The 10440-nt window shown below is 47.0% G+C and overlaps 1 long non-coding RNA gene across 1 annotated transcript in view; it reads right to left on the bottom strand.

The window, feature by feature from the left end:
- Positions 1-1201: 1201 nt before the first annotated feature.
- LOC138247242 (uncharacterized) overlaps positions 1202-10440 on the bottom strand; it is an 82814-nt gene continuing 73575 nt past the window's right edge. The window contains exon 3 of the long non-coding RNA XR_011194381.1: positions 1202-1261. This is a non-coding gene — a long non-coding RNA (uncharacterized lncRNA). The remainder of the gene's footprint in view (positions 1262-10440) is intronic.

Genomic DNA, 10440 nt, shown 5'->3' with positions numbered 1-10440 from the left:
AAGACAAAGGAAAAAATATTACATTAGGAACTGCAGTGTGTGAAATGGCACAAGAAGTAAATCAGGCAGTACATCTACTGTACTTGTAACAGCTCCTATCATCATACAGATTATTGAATGTCCCTGAGGAAGTACATGGCAGGCCAGCCTGCAAAGGTCGTATCACACATAGCACATCCAAACCCTACAAGATGGGTAACAATTGGCATGATTTTGGCATCAGAGTTCTGCCAGTTGTCAGCTAACAATCATGCTGCACATCCTCCGCCAATGCCAGGGCTACAAATGTCAGTGTACAGGATGGAAATCTAGGGCCACATGATCTGCAAGTTGTAAATGGACTTGCTAGTATAGTACTCATGTGCTATACCAGAGTGTGTATACTAGGTTCTGACAAAGATTCACTGATTTACATGTCTGTGAAACATACTTGTATCATCAGTCCTAGGTACACTATTCACAAACCCATGCCTGTGTTTGAGGGTGGGGGGGTGGAGAAACAACCAACAATTTAAAACAACATGGACACCCAGGAAGCTTAGGAAAGCTGGACATGTGTTTGGCTCAACACACACACCACAGTTAAGGTGTATCTACAAATAGGAGACAGCAAACCCTTGACCAATCCCAGCGCCACACATATCTGGCAATGCAGACCTTTGTCCACATCATATACTTCCAGTAAGCCATGACTTACAACAAACACAGAGTTGCAAGAACACCCCTGGTCATGATTTGCATGCACACCTAGGCCATTGCACTCAAGTGCCACATACTTGTAGCACTACCTGTGGAGCTACATGCTGCTAGGAAGTTCAATCTACAGTTTCATAAGTACATTAGTGAATAGGGAAGCAGAGGTCTGTGGGTAAGCATTTTGCAGCCCCATTCTGGGAGAATGTGGGTCTGACAGGCACACTAAATCTGAGATTAGGTCCAGTGCTACTCTTGTTGATACAAGTGTTATCCACATGACTCAACCCAATTCACATTGCGGGGCCTACAGGAATCACCTAGAAACCCTAGATGAGACAATAGGAAAAGCATTGGCAAACTCCAAATTGCAGATTTAATGAAATCCCACTCATGGAACAGGACAAATGATGGGCCAGCGCATCACACCTTGATATTTGTTCAACACACAGGAGTCCATCACACATCACCAGCAAACACAACACATAACAGACATATCAACACTTACTGGAGTTGTCAGGGTCCTAGAATGAAGCCACCTCGCCCACAGTGTAGGGTGCGGGTCCACCTGTAAGGCATGGAAGGAAGAAATGTGCTCAAAATCCATGCACTGACCAACAATTCCAAAGACAAAAACTATGTGTAAGATTACATAAGTAAGTAAAGCCACTTAGACATGATGATACTGCATCCGATATAGCACGGCTAACATGTACATAGCATGGGTCTCTTGTGACATTTACACACATATCTGCACACATGCAGTGGCCCTAACTATCATGTGGTGGCAAACATGCTCCTTCATTAGTGAGAAGAAATAATAATGGATTGTAATTGTCTCATCATGTGCATCCAAGAGAGACATCCAAAGCATGTTTCCTTGAGGAGTACATTACCAGTCAAACAGCCATTGTGGCCATGACAAATGTATGACACATAGGTACAATGTACAGAGGGGCAGGGACATTTGTAAGCCCTCATGTTGTTACTGTTTCTTCATTTGAAATGGCCCAGCTATGATGAGTTGCACCAACCACAGAGATATGAACTCATGTGCATACCTTTGGCCTGCCATCCCTAAACGAAAGGTGGAACACCAAACACCAAATACCAGTGTAAGATGTCAGCTGAGGGCACTTTGCACTTTTTCCCTGTTTCCAAATCCAGATCTGACATGTATCCAAAATGATCAAGGACCACAATAATCCCTAACATTCATAGAACTTCCGTGAACGCTTTCCTTACACACTCACCAGACACACATGAGACATTTGTATGGGCCAAATTGCTATTATCAGTTGACGTGAAGCCTGCACTCATTTTCTGCATCATGTAGTGTTTCTAAAGTCAGTCTAGCTATTGCGTCAACAAAGGTCGGTCATATTTTGGAAAATGTATACCACACTGGCAAATGAGACCTATATAGACATGATTGGCTCCTAATTTGTGTTGCTGTCTGACACAAAGGCGGCACCAACTTACATTAAGCAAAAGTATTCGGTAAGTTTGCAGAGCACTTGATTCCTGACAGCTAGCAATTGTGGCCCTTCACATAGTCCATCAATGACCCTGTATGTTTCCAAAGCATTCCACACACTCAACAACATAGCCGGCAGATATTGTACAAATCATCTGATGTCACTACAGAGCTTTTAATCGTGCACATTTACATGATTTGTTCTCACCAACAGGGCCACCAATCACTATTCCCAGGTGGTCCAGCAGATCTTGCTTCCTGGAGATGAGGTCAGCCCAGCGGCGCTTCAGCTGGTGGTCATTCCTCTGGCTCCAATTGACGCACTGCAAGTGATGCAGGACCTTTCCCCACCGTATTCAACGCACCTCGGTGTGATACCCCTGCATCACCCACCCCCCTGCCTCAATCATAAGTGGGTGGAAATGGCACACCAGCCATATACACCCCCCAAGCTCCTCCTCACCCATCTTGCCAAGACGTGGCCTACCCAACATCTTAGCACCGAAAATAGGGGATAAAGAAGATCAAAGGAGAAAAGGGGGAAGTAGAATTAAAAAAAAGTAAACTTAACAACTAAAAGAGCCCAACTATCCCCAAACACTACCCACAACAGACTCCCACAAACAACAAAGACAATACAATACTGGACAATAGTACACAATAAACACTCAGACAGTATACAACAACAATTTTAAATAACAAACTAACAAGTAATGGAGCACACAGGAGACAAAAGCACAGTTTCACTGGACAAAACTCAGAACACAGCCACACAGTCTAGAAGAATCACAGACTGCAAAGTGAAAGTACACCCACTGTACATATTCTGTAAACAGGATATCCTATTACATCACTTCCTGCATAAAATGGTCACAGTTTTTATCGTTATACGTCATAATTTTTACGCATACAGTATGTGCGTCATTTTTTTCGACACACAGGAATAAAAATGAGACCGCATCCATATATTTGGAAATAGTCTTAACACTTAACCAATTTGTTGGAAAATGGGTTATTGGTAGGGCAGGTAGGTACCTACACCTAGCAACAAGCCACAAACCTCCACAAAAGTACAGTTAGGTCTCAGTAAATTAATCCCAGCTCTACCCTTGGTAGCTTGGCATCGAGCGTCAAGGCTTAACTTAGGAGACAAAGTGTAAAGCATTCAAATATCACAAAACAGTAATTAAATAAAACACAGGAAACAGTTTAAAAATCCAAAACCAATTTATAAAAATAGCTTATATTTTTATCTTTAAAATGACACAAAAACGATTAAAATCGGTTCAGGGGAACCGGAGATATGAATTTTTAAAGTATTATTATTTTCTAGCGCTCAGAAACGAAAAGCGCCAATCGGGTCATCTGGTTGCACCAGGACCGGGGCAAAGTCAAACTTTCAGGCCGACCGCGATGGAGCCCTGCTCGGCTACAAGTCGCGGGAGGCCTCGGTCAAAAAGTTACCTTCTGACTTAGTCTCTTTTTCGATGTTTTTCTTCCCCGGGACGAACCTGCCAGTTGGATCCGACCTCCTGGAGCCCTTGTCCGGATACGCGAAGTCGGTTTCCTCGGTGGTGATTTTTACCTTCGGACTTAGTCGTTTTTTCGAGATGAAAATCCTTCGACCGGGGTAAACCTGGATCTTGATCCGACGTCCGTGGAGCCCTTCTCGGATACGATGGCTGGAAGGTCCCGGTCAACTTTTTACGTTCGGACTTAGTCTCTTTTTTGGATGTTTTTCTTTACCGGGACGAACCACGAAGTCAGGCCGGGTCGCGGTTGAGGCAAGCCGGCTAGAATTTCCGCGTCGGGTCGGTCACTTTATGGAGCTTTTTTCCAAAATTTCTCCAATCTTTTCCAAACTTCTGGGGCTTCACCCAGATGTTCTTTTAAGGTTCTTTTGGGGTCCACAGCTCACCCCAAGGGTCCAGAAGTTCTGTGATGGTCCTTGGGAAGTGCGGACTTCAACTCCCAGAATGCACCTGGCGCAAACTCCTTTTTGGCCACTGGACAGTGGTCAGCTGGTCACTTTTTCAGGAGTTGGTGCAGGGGACTCTGGTTAGCAATTTTTCACCTGTAGCAAACAGGGAGTCCCTCCTTGAACCAGTGGAAGCCAGGCAAAGTCCTTCTTGTGGTGAAGCCCAAGTGTGCAGCTGGTGCAGTCTTTCTGAGTGCAGGGTCCAGGTGCAGGCCAGGGGTCCAGCAGGGCAGTCCTTCTTCTCCTTGTAGTTCTTTCTTCTTGAAATTTGGTGGGGATCTGAGGCGTGGGTGCAGGTCTGCCAGTTTTATCCTTGCTCCTGGGTGAAAAGCAGGGGGGCCCTGGTTCTCCAATCAGGGACAGGGTCGTCCCCCTGTGATGACCACTTCCTGGGAAGTGTGGCAAAAATCCATCCCAGAAGGCAACAGTCTCTAAAAATCCAAAATGGATGAATCTGATTTTTGGAGGAGAGATCTGGCTGAGCCCACCCACTGGTGTGGCTAAAAATCATAAACACACCCCTCTCCTGCCCTCTCCTAATCTAATCAAGGGGGCACCTAGCTGTCTGGGGTTGCAGGATGTGGGGGTGTTGCTGGGTGCTGCAAATGTCCTTCTCTGCCTTTGAAGACCAGTTTGGCAGCCCTCCCCCTTCCTGCCTCACCATCTGCTGAGGGGAGATTCTCTCCCCCAAGCACATTCCTTTGTGTGAAGTCAGGCCACTTCACACCTCATTAAAGTAGCCTGGCAGAAGCTGCTGCAGGCTGGCCAATCAGAGCACAGCAGCAAAAACAATGCAGAGCTGAAATTGGCAACTTTTTAGGTAAAGTCTAAACTTTTTACCTGCACTAGTTATATTAAATCCAACAACTGGAAGTTGTGGGATTTATTATAACAATCAATTTGATACCAAATTCTTGGTATGTAACATTTAAGGAGACTTTAAAATTTTAAATAAAGTCTGCCCATTCTAGCCTATGAAGGCCATTTACTTCAATGAGGGAAAAACAAATTTGGCTGTTTTTACCTCACCAGGGCTTATAAATCTACTTTTATAAAGTCCCTGCTTATAGTTACATGGCACCCAGCCCTAGGGGCACATAGGGCACACCTTAGGGGTGACTTATATGTAAAAATAAGGTAGTTTAAGACTTTGGAAGTACCTTTAATTCCAAAGTCGAATTTGCATATAACTTTAATTTAAAAGCAGCCAGCAATGCAGGCTTGCTTTTAAAATGACACTGGGCACCTCAGCAATGCACCTAGGTGTGCACCACCTATGCTGTGGTCCCTAAACCTACATGCCCTACCATATACTAGGGACTTATAGGTAGGTTAACTTAGCCAATTATAATTAGCCTAATTTGCATATCCATTTTACACAGAGCACAGGCCCTGGGACTGGTTAGCAGTACCCAGGGCACCATCAGAGTCAGGAAAACACCAGCATAAAGTGGAAAATGGGGGCAAAAAGTTAGGGGGCCTCTGCAATCAGCCCCAGTTTCTCACACAACCCCCCCCCAGCCCACACGCCCAGGAGACTCAGCCCAACCCTGGGAGAGTCTTCCTGGCTTGTTAGGCGAGGAAGACAGTGAAGAAAACTGGCTGTCCCTTTGCAGGGCCTACTCTGCCTTATATCCTCCTGTCAGGGTCACTCCCTCTGGGTAGTGAAGCCATCCCAACAGTAAAAGGACCCAACCCAAACTGAAACTTCCCTCTAGGGGGGTCTTCCTCCTCTCTCTCTGCCAACTTGGGTAGTGAGGTGCCCACCTCCCCTACTCCTAACTTTGCTAGGGCAAGACCTAGCTTACCCAAAGAGGTCACCCAACACTTGAGCAACCCCACCATGACCAACAGGGTCAGGGGGCCTACTTTGCTATTGGCCTTGGGGTCTGCCTCCCAGGCCAAGTACAGTGCTGCCAGGAAGGCTAGCACCCAGCAGAGGCTACTGACAGCTGTCAGTACCCAGAACCACACCCTAAGCTCTCCACTGACAGGTGGCTGAGCTGCTTTAGGGGCATCTTTGGGGTCCTGGCACCCCTCTTGCTGTCTAGAGTGGGGGGCTACCACCTCCTGTGGCAGACACCCTCCTTCCACTCTCCCTTCTGTCAGTGCAGGGGCAACACCTTGCATCTGGACAGCTGCCTGACTACTCAGGACTTCCTTGGGGTCAGGTGAGGCCTCACCAGTGCCAACTCTGGGCTCCCCCCCTACTGGGGCAGAAGGCCTTTGGCTCCCTGGAACTCTCTTTAAGAGTGGCCTACCCTTCCTTTTCTTCTTTCCTTTTCTTGGGGACCCCTGTCTCCTAACTGTAGGGACTGACTCCCCAGGACTTTGGGTTGGGGGGGCGCCCTGGGCGACCACCCCATCTGTGACCAGACTCACCTCTGGGAGGTCATTGCCCAGGATACAATCTAGGGGTAGGTCAGCACTGACTACCACCCTAATCCAGTCAAGGATACCCTCCCTCTCTAGGGGCACTATGGCTACAGGTTTGGAGGTGACCTCCCCTGTGGCTATCCTGACTTTCCTTGTCTTTCCTGGGACATACATGTCTGGGGTCACTAACCGGTCACTCACTACAGTGTGACTGGCACAGGTGTCTCTCAGGCCAGTGGTAGGGATCCCATTCACTTGAATGTGGTGGAAGTGCCTACTCCCACCCTCAGGGATCACCAGCTTACCATCTGGTCCTGTCTCCCAGCACAATGCTAGGAGGACTTCATCATCTGAGGAATCCTCCTCTATGGCTACACTGGACAGCCCAGTGCTAACCACCTTCTTTGGACAGGCTGCATCTCCTCTGAAGTGACCTGTCTGCTGACAGTCAAAGCAAGCCCTACTGTCCAAGAGCTTTTTTAACCCTGGGTCTCCCTGTCTCTGCATGTCAGAGTGGGAGTGGGATTTACTCTCCTCCTTCTTAGGGTTCTGGGGTACAGAGGGAGTCTCTGTGGTGGGCTTACCACCTCCCTCCTTAGGTTTTTGGGGACCTGTCCCCCCCTTCTTGGAGTCTCCCCCCTGGGACTTGACAACCACCCTGGTTCTCAACCACTCATCAGCTGCCTCCCTTAGCTCTCTAGGGTTGGTCAGCTTAGAGTCCACTAGATGCTGGCGTAACCTTTCTTGGATACAATTGGTCAAGATGTGCTCTCTCATGATCAGATTGTATAACCCCTCATAAGTATTTACTTTGTTGCCAATAATCCAGCCCTCCAGTGCTTTTAGTGAGGTGTCTACAAAGTCAACCCAAGACTGGGTACTGACCTTCTGGGTGTCCCTGAACTTCATTCTATATTGCTCTGGGGTCAGACCAAACTTCTTGGCTAAGCACCTTTTCATACTAGGGTATGAATCAGCCTCCTCCCCCCTTAAGGTCAGAAGCCTATCCCTCCCTGAGTTGGGGACCAACTCCCACAAAAGGGAACCCCAGTATTGAGGCCTAACCCTTCTCATTTGGAGTGCCCTCTCAAAGGCCTCCAGCCACTTATCTATGTCATCCCCCTCTACATAAGTAGGGACCACCCCCTTGGGTAATCTGGGGCAAACTCCCCCACCCATGGACACCTCAGCTTCTTTATCGCTGCTTCCATCTTTTTTGTCTTTGCTTGCCCACTTTTTCTTTTCTAGGGCAAGCTTATCTGCTTCCAAAGCTATGTAGGCTAGCTGGGCTTCCAGCTCTCTTTCCCTGATGGATGGGTTCTCTCCTCCTGAAAGGACCCTCTTCCTACCACTAGCTTTGGGTCTGCGCCTAGTGACTGTATCCAGTGAGGACCGTTCCTCCTCTTCCTCACTTGGGGTCTGATGCCTTCCCTCCCCTGAGTGGTTAGAGTTAGCATCTTCCTTTCTTTCTCCCTCCTCTGGAGCTTCTTCTGACTCTACCTCTTGGGCCTCAGCCCATGCTGTCAGGGATGTGATCAGGATTTCCTTCCTGAGATTAGTGGTTGCAGGCAACCCGCTCTCCATACACAACCCCCTAAGCTGGACTACTGTCAGTGTGGGTAGGCTAGCCAGATCAAGCTCCATGGTTCCCTAGTTTTGTGTCAACAAAAACTTTTTGCAAAAATTGGTAACAAGAATTTAGAAAAATTACAAAAATTCAATAATTGAAATTAATCCAAATTAATTAAAAAAAAATTGAAATTAAAAATTAAAAACAATTTTTGCACTAGGACAATTTAAAGGATTTTTAATTTGTTTTATCTAAAACTGTAACGTGATATTGAACACAAGTACAGGATCCCGTCGCTGCTTCCAATTATGTTGGAAAATGGGTTATTGGTAGGGCAGGTAGGTACCTACACCTAGCAACAAGCCACAAACCTCCACAAAAGTACAGTTAGGTCTCAGTAAATTAATCCCAGCTCTACCCTTGGTAGCTTGGCATCGAGCGTCAAGGCTTAACTTAGGAGACAAAGTGTAAAGCATTCAAATATCACAAAACAGTAATTAAATAAAACACAGGAAACAGTTTAAAAATCCAAAACCAATTTATAAAAATAGCTTATATTTTTATCTTTAAAATGACACAAAAACGATTAAAATCGGTTCAGGGGAACCGGAGATATGAATTTTTAAAGTATTATTATTTTCTAGCGCTCAGAAACGAAAAGCGCCAATCGGGTCATCTGGTTGCACCAGGACCGGGGCAAAGTCAAACTTTCAGGCCGACCGCGATGGAGCCCTGCTCGGCTACAAGTCGCGGGAGGCCTCGGTCAAAAAGTTACCTTCTGACTTAGTCTCTTTTTCGATGTTTTTCTTCCCCGGGACGAACCTGCCAGTTGGATCCGACCTCCTGGAGCCCTTGTCCGGATACGCGAAGTCGGTTTCCTCGGTGGTGATTTTTACCTTCGGACTTAGTCGTTTTTTCGAGATGAAAATCCTTCGACCGGGGTAAACCTGGATCTTGATCCGACGTCCGTGGAGCCCTTCTCGGAAACGATGGCTGGAAGGTCCCGGTCAACTTTTTACGTTCGGACTTAGTCTCTTTTTTGGATGTTTTTCTTTACCGGGACGAACCACGAAGTCAGGCCGGGTCGCGGTTGAGGCAAGCCGGCTAGAATTTCCGCGTCGGGTCGGTCACTTTATGGAGCTTTTTTCCAAAATTTCTCCAATCTTTTCCAAACTTCTGGGGCTTCACCCAGATGTTCTTTTAAGGTTCTTTTGGGGTCCACAGCTCACCCCAAGGGTCCAGAAGTTCTGTGATGGTCCTTGGGAAGTGCGGACTTCAACTCCCAGAATGCACCTGGCGCAAACTCCTTTTTGGCCACTGGACAGTGGTCAGCTGGTCACTTTTTCAGGAGTTGGTGCAGGGGACTCTGGTTAGCAATTTTTCACCTGTAGCAAACAGGGAGTCCCTCCTTGAACCAGTGGAAGCCAGGCAAAGTCCTTCTTGTGGTGAAGCCCAAGTGTGCAGCTGGTGCAGTCTTTCTGAGTGCAGGGTCCAGGTGCAGGCCAGGGGTCCAGCAGGGCAGTCCTTCTTCTCCTTGTAGTTCTTTCTTCTTGAAATTTGGTGGGGATCTGAGGCGTGGGTGCAGGTCTGCCAGTTTTATCCTTGCTCCTGGGTGAAAAGCAGGGGGGCCCTGGTTCTCCAATCAGGGACAGGGTCGTCCCCCTGTGATGACCACTTCCTGGGAAGTGTGGCAAAAATCCATCCCAGAAGGCAACAGTCTCTAAAAATCCAAAATGGATGAATCTGATTTTTGGAGGAGAGATCTGGCTGAGCCCACCCACTGGTGTGGCTAAAAATCATAAACACACCCCTCTCCTGCCCTCTCCTAATCTAATCAAGGGGGCACCTAGCTGTCTGGGGTTGCAGGATGTGGGGGTGTTGCTGGGTGCTGCAAATGTCCTTCTCTGCCTTTGAAGACCAGTTTGGCAGCCCTCCCCCTTCCTGCCTCACCATCTGCTGAGGGGAGATTCTCTCCCCCAAGCACATTCCTTTGTGTGAAGTCAGGCCACTTCACACCTCATTAAAGTAGCCTGGCAGAAGCTGCTGCAGGCTGGCCAATCAGAGCACAGCAGCAAAAACAATGCAGAGCTGAAATTGGCAACTTTTTAGGTAAAGTCTAAACTTTTTACCTGCACTAGTTATATTAAATCCAACAACTGGAAGTTGTGGGATTTATTATAACAATCAATTTGATACCAAATTCTTGGTATGTAACATTTAAGGAGACTTTAAAATGTTAAATAAAGTCTGCCCATTCTAGCCTATGAAGGCCATTTACTTCAATGAGGGAAAAACGAATTTGGCTGTTTTTACCTCACCAGGGCTTATAAATCTACTTTTATAAAG

Source organism: Pleurodeles waltl, chromosome 7 (assembly GCF_031143425.1).
Source record: "Pleurodeles waltl isolate 20211129_DDA chromosome 7, aPleWal1.hap1.20221129, whole genome shotgun sequence".
Taxonomy (NCBI): Eukaryota; Metazoa; Chordata; class Amphibia; order Caudata; family Salamandridae; genus Pleurodeles; species Pleurodeles waltl.
This window is presented reverse-complemented; position numbering and strand designations above follow the sequence as displayed.